At 42.7% G+C, this 15,377-nt stretch overlaps 1 non-coding gene across 1 annotated transcript; it reads left to right on the top strand.

Moving 5' to 3' along the window:
- On the top strand, positions 1–73 carry TRNAR-ACG (transfer RNA arginine (anticodon ACG)). The gene has a single exon. It is a non-coding gene; the product is annotated as a tRNA-Arg (tRNA).
- Positions 74–15,377: the final 15,304 nt, after the last annotated feature.

Below are 15,377 nucleotides of genomic sequence, written 5' to 3' on the forward strand. Positions count from 1 at the left end.
GACTCAATGGCCCAATGGATAAGGCGCTGGTCTACGGAACCAGAGATTCTGGGTTCGATCCCCAGTTGAGTCGGTTTACTCAATTTATGTTTTAGTTTTTTGTATTTCAATATATTTTGAAAAAAACCATTCTGTAATTAATCCTTAACCCAAAAAAAAATAAAATTAATAGACCTACGTGGAAGCACGTCATTTGAATTCTTAGAGCAACTCCACCTTTAATGGCAATACCGTTCCTCTTTTTATTTGTAATATTGCGACATAAATATTAAATATTTTATTACAATTTTATACATAATTTTTTTTTTACGGTATAAACACTCAATATTCAATGTATATTAAAGATAAATACTTAATTTTTTTTGCCACAACAATACTTAAAGTTTTTAAAATATTACTTTTTTCAATACCTGTTATGTTGGAGCTATTAATTGTTGATTCACCAGATATGTATCACTCTGTAATTTATGTATTTTTGTTATCAAAATATGTATTTTTTCAATTCATTTTTCTAATTTAAAATATTTTTAAAAAAAATAAATATGAAATGTACCAATTACAGAGTGACCAATGTCTTCTTGGTCAATGTGCTTCACATGAGGTATTGACAAAAGTAATGTTTTAGCAACTTTAGGTATTTTTGCCGCAAAGAAAAAAATTAGGTATTTATCTTTAACACATATTGAACATTGGGTATTTTTGACGTAAAAATAAAATATTAGGTATTTAACTGTAACAAGTGTAAAATATTGTGTATTTATGCCGCAAATACCATTTTTATTATTATTAACTAGTAAATAGTGACGCGAGTTGTTTAGATATATGTATTTTTTTTTTTAAATACATGTGCCACTTAATTCTCACAACTATATTTGTTATCGTTAATTTTTTTAGTTAAAACTAATTTATTTGATTATTTTTTATTCAAATATTGTGTAAACTAATAAATGAAATACACAAAAAGTAGTACATTACATGTAAATGTTATATAGTGGGTATCTTATGATTTGTTTACTTTGTGGACTCCATAATAAAAAAAATATTTACAATAATATGTGTTATAGTGCAAAATCATTTAGTTTTTTGTATTTCAATATATTTTGAAAAAAACCATTCTGTAATTAATCCTTAACCCAAAAAAAAATAAAATTAATAGACCTACGTGGAAGCACGTCATTTGAATTCTTAGAGCAACTCCACCTTTAATGGCAATACCGTTCCTCTTTTTATTTGTAATATTGCGACATAAATATTAAATATTTTATTACAATTTTATACATAATTTTTTTTTTACGGTATAAACACTCAATATTCAATGTATATTAAAGATAAATACTTAATTTTTTTTGCCACAACAATACTTAAAGTTTTTAAAATATTACTTTTTTCAATACCTGTTATGTTGGAGCTATTAATTGTTGATTCACCAGATATGTATCACTCTGTAATTTATGTATTTTTGTTATCAAAATATGTATTTTTTCAATTCATTTTTCTAATTTAAAATATTTTTAAAAAAAATAAATATGAAATGTACCAATTACAGAGTGACAAATGTCTTCTTGGTCAATGTGCTTCACATGAGGTATTGACAAAAGTAATGTTTTAGCAACTTTAGGTATTTTTGCCGCAAAGAAAAAAATTAGGTATTTATCTTTAACACATATTGAACATTGGGTATTTTTGACGTAAAAATAAAATATTAGGTATTTAACTGTAACAAGTGTAAAATATTGTGTATTTATGCCGCAAATACCATTTTTATTATTATTAACTAGTAAATAGTGACGCGAGTTGTTTAGATATATGTATTTTTTTTTTAAAAATACATGTGCCACTTAATTCTCACAACTATATTTGTTATCGTTAATTTTTTTAGTTTTTTTATATCAACTCTTTTAACTCATTACTCTAATTGAAAACTAATTTATTTGATTATTTTTTATTCAAATATTGTGTAAACTAATAAATGAAATACACAAAAAGTAGTACATTACATGTAAATGTTATATAGTGGGTATCTTATGATTTGTTTACTTTGTGGACTCCATAATAAAAAAAATATTTACAATAATATGTGTTATAGTGCAAAATCATGTTGTTACTCTAAATTAAATTTTGAAGCTCATCATATAGATATGGAGTTTGAATCTTCACCCATGAAAAAAATGCTTGCAAAAGATTTATTTGGTATTTTATATCACTTGGTTTGTATATATATATATATATGCATATTAAAAATAATAATTAATTATTACATGTGTTATACCCAGATTTCGAGCCATAGTGAATGTGACCTCGAAAGCTGAGTTCGCAACAAATGGTCTCGCAAGGATTGGGGTATGCTCCAAGATGGTATATCGAGTCTGCAAAGTACAATATATGATCTCGAATGTGGTGACCTCGAAATGATCTCGATCTCGAAAGGTAGCTCTGAGAACACCTTCATCTTCAGGAACAACTTCGGAGCAGGGGTCTTGAGCTCGATGTACTATCTCGAAAGCAATGTTAGCTCGGGAGATGTCAATGGCTCGCACAATAACGTGAAACCTGAGATGCTAAAGCCTTGGAGATACGCTATAACCACCTTGAATATCTACAAGTATTGTAAGCATGAGATGTAATCCTCATTTATTGATGTAAATCCCCAAGAATCGTGAGATATTATTTAGTCAGTTATGCGTTTCCTGGTCTTCAGGGACATTTCCTTTTTTATCTGATTAAAGGAATTTAAAGCCATTTATTTTATTCACAAAAGAGTAACTACCCAAAATATGTGGGATAGTATTCTGCATCCTTCTCTATAAATAGAGAAGTCATGCACCATTGTAACGGACCAAAATTCTGATCCTTGAGAGAAAACTCTGGAGAATTCATGCTAAATTTTTTTTCAGAGATAATCTTAAGATTAATAACAGAGACTCGTGGACTAGGCAGATTTAACTGCTGAACCACGTAAAAAACCGTGTGTTTGATTTGTTTGTTTCGTTTGGCCATCGTCATTCATTGTTTTTGTGCTCTTCTTTTATCTGTTGACGAAAAACGGCGTCAACAGTTTGGTGCTTTCATTGAGAGCCTTAAGCATTCATCCTTGAGAGATTCATGGCCGCAAACAATCAGAACACTCCTGAAGAAAATTACCCAAGGCGTCCTGGAAAACAACCAATGGAGAACCTGGATGCTGATGAAAGAAGTGGGTCCTCTGATTCCCGGGGACCACCTCCACAACCAAGGGATGAGGACATGTACTACAATCCTGAACGTTATGTTCCTATTGTAGAACTAGAAAATCGGCAATTGAAATAGCTGCTGGCAGAAGCCAACAAACGGAATGAGGAGTTGACTAGGATGGCCGCAGAGGCGCAGGTGGCTCAGCCCCCGCCTCCGCGCGAAAACCAAGTCCCTCATCCGAGGGACGTGCATGTTCCTCCCCGGAGGCCCCGTGGATGTCCACGGAAAGATGCTGCCACAAGGAGGCCGACTCAACCTCCGGCACCAGCAGAGCCATCTGCTCCTTCTAGGCCCCAGAGGAGTACCCGAGCTCGGGTCCCGCCTAATCCACCTGTGGAAGTGCCTGCAGGAACTGAGAATAACCGAGCTCCTGCCGAGGCTCGGACTCAGGTTCCTGGTAGTGCACCGAACGCGACTGACCCATCTCGGGCAAATTCTGGACCCTCTAGGCCGAGGCAAGGGCGGCCACCACCGTCGCCTATACGGTTCCCTCCGTCTCCCGTAAGATATCCTTCACCTCCCCGTAGAAACGCTCAACCTGTTCGAAATCAGGATCAAGGGCGTACAGGGGAAAGACAAGAAAACAGGGAGACATTCCGGGAGCGGAGAGGCGCACCATCTGAGAGAAGTCAGACGTCTCGGTCTCGCATTGCGGAGACGAGGCGACGTGGGAAGAATCCACCACGAAATGACCGATCAATGAGTTTCACCAGTGACGAGTCAGGAGAGACCAGGTCCGTCAGTAAACACGATCGAGGTCGTAAAAATACTGGAAGTCGCAAGAATCGTTCTGACCTGCGAAATCATCTAAATCAGAGCAGGGGGAAGGGAGATCAGACAAATCCGGACCTAAGGAATCACCTAAATGGGCGTAGAGATCCCTCACAGAGACGCGAGCCTGGGATCATGATCAATGACTGTCAATTCCAGACACCACCCAAGGACCCAGTCCAAGAAAGGATTGATCAGCTCGAAAAAGCCTTTAGGCTTTTAAAGAATGAACGAGGGAATGGTCGATACGAGGACTCTGATGAGGAGCTCGAGCCGTTTGCTCCTAATATTTCCAACACTCAGTTTCCTCAAGGGTTCTGGATTCCTCACGTCCCAGCGTTTGAAGGAAAAACCGACCCATGTAGCCACCTGAGTACATTCAACACTATTATGAGGGCTAGTAACGTGGGTTACGAGCTCAGGTGCATGTTGTTTCCAACATCATTGGCCGGACTTGCCAAGAGTTGGTTCGAGAAGTACAAGAGACACTCGATAACTTCATGGGATCAGTTGTCTAGAGACTTCAAGAAGCAGTTCCGAGCTATGATGGGAGTTAGACCAGAGGCATCCACTTTGACTAACGTCCGACAACAGCCGGGCGAAACACTGAAAAGCTACCTGACAAGATTTAATCTAGAGGTCGCCCGAGCTCGAGATGTGGATGACAGTGGGCACTTGATGGCTATCCGAGCTGGTGTTTTACCAGGAAGTGCCCTTTGGGATGACATGCAAGGGAAACCGGTAAGTTCAATAACCGAGTTTAACAGATGGGCGCAGAGATTTGTCAATGTAGAGGAGGCGAGGTCAACGCTCAAGGCGACCTCGCAGACCGAAACTACAACGATAAACATTAACTCCGCCTCAACCTCGGCTGACCCAGCAGCTCCACAGCCTACCTCGGAGAATCCCTCCAAGAGGAAGAAGAGCGAGGGAAATAACCCCGAGGCTGAAGGAGGAAAGAAGAAGAAAGGAGAAAGGTATTTCTCCGTATATAAAGTGCACACCGAGCTCAACGAGTCTCGGGAAAACATATACCTGGCTAATGAAAACCAGGTCCCCTTCAGGCGTCCGGACCCAATGAGGAATCAAAAGTCCAAGAGGGATTCCAGCAAATATTGCCGGTTCCATAGAGACACCGGACACACAACTGATGAGTGCCGACAGCTGAAGGACGAGATCGAAGGGTTGATCTCGAGAGGTTATTTCCAGCAGTATGTCAAAAACCAGAGTACTGGACAGACTACTGCAAGCCAGAGAATAGCCGCGCCTTCGGCGGCACAGAATAATAACTCCCGATCTCGGGAAGAAGACAGGCCCCCGCCGATAGATGGAGAGGACGTAATAACCATCTCGGGAGGTCCTCATCTCGCAGGAGGGGGTAGAAATGCTCAAAAGCAATACGTGAATGAGCTGAAGACAGGGGACGGGTCTCCTTATGAACCCGAACCAAGGGCACCAAAAAGCCAAAGAGTTGAAACTCAACCTATAACCTTCACCGAGGAAGATGCCTCTCATGTCCAGTTCCCTCATCATGATCCATTAGTCATCACCCTGCAGCTTGCCAACAAAAGAGTGCGCCGAGTTCTCATAGATAATGGGAGCTCAGTTAACATTCCTTATAAAGCAACACTAGAGAAAATGGGACTCTCCCTTCGCGACCTGAAGGCTTGTGCAACCACTTTGTACGGCTTTTCTGGAGAAGGAACCGCCTGTATGGGGTCCATCGAACTCCCTGTGACCTTGGGAGACTATCCAGTCTCGGTGACCAAGATGATGGAGTTCGTGGTAGTAGAGTTACCATCTGCCTACAATGTACTGCTCGGGAGACCCGCCCTGGTCGGGCTGGGGGCAGTTTCATCTGTAAGGCATCTAGCCCTTAAGTTCCCAACTCCGAGCGGGGTCGGAACATTAAGAGGAGATCAATTGGCAGGGAGAGAGTGTTACAGCATCTCTTTGAGGGGAAAGAAACAAACGAGCGCTCAAGCACTCGTTATCATACAAAATAAAGATGGGACGGTTTTAGAAATTGACGAGGAAATCGATCCAAGGATTGAGGAGAAAGTTGACCTCGAACCATTGGAAGAGCTCGAAGAAGTTCAGCTCGACGAAGCTGAACCCTCGAAGAAGGTAAAGGTCGGAAAACACCTCCTAGATGAAGCAAAATAGCAATTAATTTGCTTTCTGAAGAAAAACCAGGATGTCTTCGCATGGTCACACTCAGACATGGTGGGGATAAGCCCAAATGTTGCGAGCCACGCATTGAATATAGACAAAAGCTTTCCCCCGAAGCAACAAAAGCGAAGACAACTGGATGAGGATAGAAAGAAAGCACTAAAGGAGGAAGTTGACAGGCTGAAAGCAAATAATTTCATTAGGGACGCTTTTTACCCTGACTGGGTAGCCAATCTAGTGTTGGTCCCGAAGCCCAATGGGACGTGGAGAACCTGCATTGACTACTCAGACCTCAACAAGGCCTGCCCGAAAGATTGTTTTCCGCTGCCAAGAATTGACCAGCTCGTGGATGCCACGGCGGGGCATGGCCTGATGTCGTTCATGGATGCCTATTCTGGATATAACCAGATTCCCATGCATGCCCCCGACCAAGAGCATACGAGTTTCATCACAGATAAAGGGCTCTACTGCTACAATGTCATGCCATTCGGACTCAAGAATGCTGGAGCCATGTACCAGCGGCTTGTAAACATGATGTTTTCAGAGAAAATAGGGAACAACATGGAAGTTTACGTTGATGACATGCTTGTAAAGTGTCAACTTAACAAGAACCATGTTGACGATCTCGAAGAGTGCTTTGGCGTACTCAGGAAATACAACATGAAGCTAAATCCTATGAAGTGCACTTTTGGGGTATCTTCGGGAAAATTTCTAGGCTTTATTGTCAACTCTCGAGGGATCGAGGCTAATCCCGACAAAATAAAGGCCCTGATTGATATGCCTTCACCTCGGAAGCATAAAGATGTCCAAAGCTTGACTGGGAGGATGGTCGCCCTGGGCCGATTCATCTCGAAGTCAACGGATCGTGGCCTTCCATTCTTCAACTTATTGAAAGGAAGTAAGAAGTTTGAATGGACAGAGGAGTGCGAGCTGGCCTTTCAGGAGCTCAAAAAGCACTTAGCCAAACCGCCCATCCTTTCGAAGCCTGAGACGGGAGAAGTATTGTTCCTGTACCTCTCAACCACCGAACACGCGATAAGCGCGGTGCTCGTTCGGGAGGAAGAGAGGGTGTAGAAACCCGTCTATTACATCAGTAAAAGATTACTGGGGGCAGAGTCAAGATATCCATTGATGGAGAAGCTTGCCCTCAGCCTAATCCACTCATCTCGCAAGCTCCGCCCCTACTTTCAGGCACATCCCATCCATGTACTGACAGATCAACCACTTAGGCAAGTCCTGTCTAAACCAGAGGCGTCAGGTCGGCTCCTTAAATGGGCTATTGAGCTCGGACAGTTCGAGATCACTTACCATCCGAGAACGACCATTAAGGCACAAGCCTTGGCAGACTTCATAGTGGAGTGCACTGGTATAGCCGACGACGAGGAAATAACCACGGCCCACGAGCTGTGGAAACTTTACGTCGACGGCTCGTCAAATGAAAATGGAGCGGGGGCAGGAGTTATTCTGATCACTCCTGCAGGGAGCAAATTTCACTCTGCTTTAAGATTTGGCTTTAAAGCATCTAATAATGAGGCTGAGTACGAGGCTCTACTTGCGGGACTACGAATAGCAAAAGAGCTCAAGGCCAAAGCTATACATTGCTACAGCGACTCCCAGCTCGTGGTTAATCAAATATTGGGAGAGTACCAGGCTCGTGGCACAAGAATGGCAGCTTATCTGGAGAGGGAAAAATCCGCATTGGAGTATTTCGAGTTTTATGCAATCGAACAGGTTCCCCGAGAACAAAACTCAAATGCAGATGCCTTAGCTCGGCTCGCCACTTCCGCCGAAAATGAAGAGCTGAATGTTATACCCGTAGAACACTTATCAGCACCCAGCATTACTGAGCCAGACGAGGAAGATGTGTGTATGATTGAAACAGAACCAACCTGGATGAGTCCGATAGTTGATTATCTCGAAAATGGAATTCTTCCAAGAGATCGAAATCAAGCTCGAAGGTTGATGTATCAACTTCCTCGTTACACCATTATGGATGGAAAGTTATACAGAAGAGGGTACTCCATGCCGCTGCTTAGATGTGTAACTCCTCCCGAGGCTAAGAAGATCATTGAAGAAATTCATGAAGGGTTCTGCGGAGACCATACCGGGGGGCATAGCCTATCCAAGAAGATTATACGCCAAGGATATTTCTGGCCAACCATTAAAACGGACTCCTTCGAGTACGTAAAAAAGTGCGACAAATGCCAGAGATTCGCCACGATACCTCGAGCTCCACCTTCCGAACTGACCATGTTGAGCGGTATGGGGCATCGACCTCATAGGCTCACTCCCAACTGGCAAAGGCGGAGTTAAATATGCTGTGGTCGCCGTTGATTACTTCACGAAATGGACGGAGGCTGAACCATTGGCGACCATAACTTCGAAAAAGATCCTTGATTTTGTGGTAAAGAACATCGTATGCCGATATGGAGTACTAAGAAAGATTGTATCTGATAACGGAACCCAGTTTGATTGCGACTTATTCACCAACTTTTGTAACAAGAACGGTATAATAAAGAGTTTTTCATCAGTGGCTCACCCTCAAGCGAATGGTCAGGTCGAAGCCGTTAACAAAACTCTCAAGAGCTCTCTAAAGAAAAAGTTAGAAGAGGCAAAGGGACGATGGCCCGAGGAATTGCCTCAAGTCCTTTGGGGATATAGGACTACAGCTCGGACATCAACAGGACATACTCCATTCTCTCTAGCGTACGACTGCGAGGCGATGTTGTCCATCGAGGTCGAAATTCCGACGATCCGAACTCAGATTTATGATCAAAGTTCCAATCATACTCAGCTCGAAGAAACCCTAGACTTGATCGAAGAAAAAAGAGAAGAGGCTCAGCTGAGAAACGCTGCTTACCAGCAACGAACCACGAGATATTTCAATAAGAGGGTTCGAGATCGAAAGTTCGGAGTGGGAGACCTGATCTTGAGACGAGTATTCTTAGCAACCCGAGATCCAGCAGCTGGGGTGCTTGGGCCGAACTGGGAAGGACCATACCAGATAGAGTCAGTCATCCGACCTGGCGTAAACAAACTTGCGAGATTAGATGGGAGCCTGATACCTCGAGCATGGAATGGCGAACACCTTAGACCATATTATCAATAGTGTAGAAAGTGTCGCCTGTAACCATGATTTTCTATCTGTATTTAGTTTGTTTTTGAATTTCATCAAATAAAGGGTCTACTTTATTTCACATGTAATTTATTTTTATTTTTGCAATCTCTTTTAATTTAATAACCTATGGTCACACTCATAGGATATTAAGGGGGCATCATTGGTATACATACCACCAGCTTAAAAAATAAAAAATATATATAAAGTATTTGGATGTAACCAAGTACGCGATCTTAGATAGTTCGGACTTAACCGAATTATCAAAAACATAAAGTATTTGGATATGACCAAGTACGCAATCTTAGATAGTTCGGACTTAACCGAGTTATCAAAAACATAAAGTATTTGGATGTAACCAAGTACGCGAGCTTAGATAGTTCGGACATAACCGAACTACCAAAAACCTAAAATGTTTGGAGTTAACCAGATGTGCAAACTTAACAAGTCTGGAACAAACCAGCCAAAAAATTAATCGATGATAAGTAGGAACCTAAACCTATTTCGAGATAAGTCGAGATCGAGGCTGGAATATCTTAAAGAAAAATAGTTTCGAACTCTTAACCTCGGAGAAAAAACTGAGGATGAGGAAAAGTGACTAAAAAAAAAAAAAAAGATATAACCAGATCATTCATATTACACACCATATAAGTACTCTTGAGTTCATGGTTAAAGTAATATCCGACCTTGATAAGTAACGAGGTCGGAAGCGGATAATTCGAATAAACTATGCATGAATGCATCAAATTTTGAGCCTAAAATCCAAACTATGTTTGTATGAATAAATAAACATAACCGGTTCATCAATATAAAAATGTGCAAAATATTTCGAGCCAAGAAATGTAAAGCATATAAAAGAATAGTAAAGGGAATTGTATCAGCCCCGTGGGCATAAATTAAAATAATTACAGAAATAAGGGGACGCAACCCCGATAACTGATCTCCCCGAGGTCAGATTCAAAGAAGAGGAGTCTCCTTGGCCTTCTCAGCATCAGTGGCACCGGACCCCTCAGGACGAATAGCATGACTATCCTCCCAAGCTTCCTCCGAAACGGTGCCCGGAGCAGCCTTTTCCTTCTCGAGCTGCTCAGCCTTCTCCTTCTCAAGCCGTTCAGCCTCTTCCTTCTCGAGCCGAGCATTCTATCGTTCAAGAAACGGCGCCTCGTGGGGACCCAAAAAACTGGTGTCCAGCTCTTCATTATAAGCCCACATCCGGTACATGGCTGAGTCGACCGCCTTTTCCTTCTTGTCTTTGTACTCGGCAGTAAGGCGAGCTTTGACATCCTCTATAAGGTCGAAGGTGGCAGTCTTGTCCTCCTCGAGCTTCTTATTGGTCTCCCGAAGTTGGGTGTTATCTTTCTTTTGCTCCTTGAGTTCAGTTTTCAGCTTTCCGAGCTCCTTGGCCATATCCTCACGCTCCTTAACCACTGCGTCGAGCTTAGCATTCGCCGCCTTCAGATCATCGTTCGCTCTAAGGTGGAGGTCCTTCGCCTCTTGGGCATGAGTCCTGCTCGAATGGATCTCGTTATTAAGCTCGTAGTTGAGCTGGGCCATGAAGGCAAGAGCCTGAAAAAAGGAAGAAACCACCATTAGCCTCAAGACAGCATGGATATAAGCGAAAGAAATATGGAAAAATACTTACTGCAGCGGTGTGCTCGATACTCTTCTCGTAGAGAACAGTGCGGTCTCGGGTGCTAGTTAGGCACTGCCACTGGGGAGCTTCGAAACTGCCGTAGCTCTGGCCGATCCGGGACATGACATCCGAAATCAGCGTAGATCCATGAGGTCCGGCAGCGTTATCCACCACATATGAGTCCATATGGGTGGAGATGGTTAGCTTCTGAGCTCGAGAAGCAGAAGGTCTCTTGGCGAGCTGAGTAGAAGACGTTTGACCCACCACAAGAGTTTGGGACTCAACCACGACAGGGGTACCAGCCAGCGAGGCCGGTGCCACCGCAGAGACGACGGCCTGCGAGGATGGCATCGTCGTGGGGGTGCTAGTCTGGCCAGTCGACGCAGCAGCAGAGCTCAAAGCCGGTGGGGGAGGAGGAGGCGTTTTCTTAGATCTCTTGGAGCCTTTCCCCGGCTGGCTAGTTTTCAGTGCCCCTGCCCTGGGGCGTTTGCTCCTCTTGGCACCCGCATTGTCAATAAGGGTGTCAAGGTCGGAGTCCATCTCGCCTACACAAGTCAACACAGTGAGTCAGTAAAAGAGGTGTACAAGTTACTTCAGTATCACAGACGTATAGAGTGATGGTAGAAAAAACCTAACTGGAACTTTCCCCCGAGCTCGAGCTTGGGGACCATGAAATTCCCCCGTCTTCAGAAGAGGCGGGGGGAGTGCCTTCCCTATAAGTTGGTGATAACCTCGAGAGGTCCCTATAATCATTGGTCCCATACTGCACAGCTATCCCATTCCACACCTCGTCCGTGGTGTACATAGTGTCATATTTCCCGAGCCCACTATCAAACCTATGGACACAGTCGTCTACCCAACTCCATATGTAGAAGTGGTATCTATCCTGTGGGCACGAGACTAACCTATTGGGCCTGTGTTTTAGCAAAGTAGGGGACCACATTCTCGAAGTAGGAAGGGTTTTACCTTCATCTGAGTCCGAGCTCGAGGCCTCGTCGTTGGCTTCATTCCCAGATCGCGGACTCCTCAAGCGAACTAGGAGAGATGCCCTCTTTTCTCTCCTCGAAAGAAGGGTGCTTGTGGGCTGTGGCACCTCCTCCCAACGTTCGTATTTTTTGTTAGACCAGTCAGAGGTTGACTGGCCTTCTCCCAACAACCCACAGGCTCGGAGCTGGTCCTGATGAAGAAGATACGAGAGAGACCTCCTACCATAAGGAAGTCGGAGCAAGGCCTCTCTGTGTTCCCTCATTGTCTTGGAGGGGGAGGGACGCTGAAAATTAGCTGAAAGGCGAAGCACATTTCAGCTAAGTATGGTCTTAAGGGCTAAAACTCCGAGCTCAAAAAAAAAAAAAAAAGTAGCAAGAGTACTTACGAATCCGCCTGAAAGAACGATGTCGAGACGGGGACAGACCGTCTGTCCAGAAAAAAGCCTTTTTGGAGTCAGGAGGGTGGTTGGGAAGATCTTAAAAAATCTTCGTCTCTTTGGGATAGCTCGAGAGGTAGTAAAAACCATCCCCTCCCCTAGCTCGGGAGGGGTTACTTTTCAAACAAAAGAGATATAAAATCTCTTGAGGTGAAGGTCCTTTCCACTGCAGCTCGTGATACAAGGACCTCAGGGCAGACAGCACCCTGTACGAATTGGTGTTGAGTTGGAATGGAGCCAACTCAATGAAATCAATGAAGTCTCTGAAAAAGGACTTCAAGGGCAGCAGAGCTCCCGCCCTTATATGTTCCTGGCTCCAGGCCGCGTATTTCACACTGGCATCGCGGCCCCCAGGGGCGAAACAGCTCCGTTCATGACTTGCTGGAGCTCGACACTTCAGGGTGTCCAACGAACTAAGGCCATGGAGGGCCAAGATGTCAGTTATTTGGTCGGTGGTGGTAACCGAACTCTGGTAGAACTCGGCTTCGAACATCTCCCTCCTAGGCTGCGAAGACGAAGGCTCCGCCATTAAAGAAAATTGGAGTTCCCCCGGATGATATGCAATCGTGACTTTTAACGCAGGGTCAAGGGGGATTGGCCTAGGTCCTGGGTTGGGCTCCGGATAGATGGCCTCCCGAAGAACTCTTCTCTTCTTTTCAATGACCTCGTCTATCTGACGGCGATAGTGGGCTCGAGTGTCCTCTTGCTCGCGCGCAAGCTCGTATTCTTTTATCCGACGCTGATTCCGGGCGAACAACGATTCTGGGCTTGGAGATTTAGGCTCGTAAGGGATGGCTCGCAATGACCCCCACCGTCTTTCCAGATTCTGTGACATCTAACGAGAAAGAAAAAATGGTGAGGGCCATGCATGCAAGAATCACGAGCTCGATGGTATGAGCTCGGGGATTTAGGAACAAAAAATTAAATATTGAGACCCTTACTAAAGAGTCAGAGCGTGTGTTCCACAGGAAAGAAAAGGAGTGTGGGTGATCTTTTGAAAATCCCGAAATTCAAGGGAAAGAAAGGTGGCGGTTAGCCAGGAAGGGCATTCCTGGGTTTCGTGCATCTGTCAAGGACAAGGGTTCTTACCCGAAAACTTAATGTACAAGAAACATGGCCTAAAATTTTCAAAACCCAGAAAGTTGAAACTTCGCTCAAACGTTAAAACTGGATATAAACCAGTGATGCGAAATCCAGCAGGGGAAGCCTGGGAAACTTGAAAGCCTATCGAAACGAAACCCCCTATCTTATTATGCTAAGAACGTAAACTAGCATACACAGCAAAAACAGTATAAAAAAAAACAACAAAAATGGCATACTTACACAGTGATGGTGATTGCAGCGAAATCGTCGATTGGAGAAGAGGTTGCAAGAAGGAACTCACTGACTCGAACAGACCAGGATTTCTTTGTTTCTTGGGTCGAGAAAACATGCGCGGGACAGAAGCTTTTTAGGAGAGTCTCTGGTTCTCTGGTTGTTTTTCTTTTCTTGCTTACGATGAACAAACGTGAAGAAGAAGACAAAGAGGGGGGTCTTGTATATATAGGTGGGAAAATGGAATTAATCAGGAGCGTCGAGTGAAATTCTCACTGGATCGAACGGATGGGGATCAATGACAAGAAGGCGCCGAAAAGTTGTCAGACGGACGATCGTGGGCGTGTTCCCAAGGTACTCAAGTACCTAAAGTGAGCAATACCCAGCTGACACGTGTCCATTTTCAAAAGTGTATGACGGTACCGTTCCCAGAAAAGGTAGTTCAAAAGTTTCCTTCTCTTAGGATTCGAACAAATACTTTTGAGGGGGCAAGATGTTATACCCAGATTTCGAGCCATAGTGAATGTGACCTCGAAAGCTGAGTTCGCAACAAATGGTCTCGCAAGGATTGGGGTATGCTCCAGGATGGTATATCGAGTCTGCAAAGTACGATATATGATCTCGAATGTGGTGACCTCGAAATGATCTCGATCTCGAAAGGTAGCTCTGAGAACACCTTCATCTTCAGGAACAACTTCGGAGCAGGGGTCTTGAGCTCGATGTACTATCTCGAAAGCAATGTTAGCTCGGGAGATGTCAATGGCTCGCACAATGACGTGAAACCTGAGATGCTAAAGCCTTGGAGATACGCTATAACCACCTTGAATATCTACAAGTATTGTAAGCATGAGATGTAATCCTCATTTATTGATGTAAATCCCCAAGAATCATGGGATATTATTTAGTCAGTTATGCGTTTCCTGGTCTTCAGGGACGTTTCCTTTTTTATCTGATTAAAGGAATTTAAAGCCATTTATTTTATTCACAAAAGAGTAACTACCCAAAATATGTGGGATAGTATTCTGCATCCTTCTCTATAAATAGAGAAGCCATGCACCATTGTAACGGACCGAAATTCTGATCCTTGAGAGAAAACTCTGGAGAATTCATGCTAAAGAATTTTTCAGAGATAATCTTAAGATTAATAACAGAGACTCGTGGACTAGGCAGATTTAACTGCTGAACCACGTAAAAAACCGTGTGTTTGATTTGTTTGTTTCGTTTGGCCATCGTCATTCATTGTTTTTGTGCTCTTCTTTTATCTGTTGACGAAAAACGGCGTCAACAACATGTGCTTAAGTTTATTTTACTTTTAATTGCACATATTAGAGTCCAACAATTCTCAAAATAAATTTGTCTATGTAGTTAGTTTCTTGGACCATAAAAGATAAATTATCATAAAATATTAATTAATAACCATAAATTAGAAAAAATTGAATAAAAAATGAGAAAAAAAATAGAAAATAGATATAGTGGTTTGGAGATATTTTAAAGTATCACATCACCTGCTTGTAGCTCTAATTATATATATATATACAAATTATATATATTATTTAAATAAAAAGTTTAAATAAATCAAATTAGAATTCAAATTTAAATTATATACGACGTTAAGATATATTTTGGTAAATCTATTTAGGCTTAAATAAAAAACATAAATAATTTGAATAGACGTTTATTATTATTATTAATCATAAATTAGAAAAAGTAAAATAAAA

Source organism: Humulus lupulus, chromosome 1 (assembly GCF_963169125.1).
Source record: "Humulus lupulus chromosome 1, drHumLupu1.1, whole genome shotgun sequence".
Classification (NCBI taxonomy): domain Eukaryota; kingdom Viridiplantae; phylum Streptophyta; class Magnoliopsida; order Rosales; family Cannabaceae; genus Humulus; species Humulus lupulus.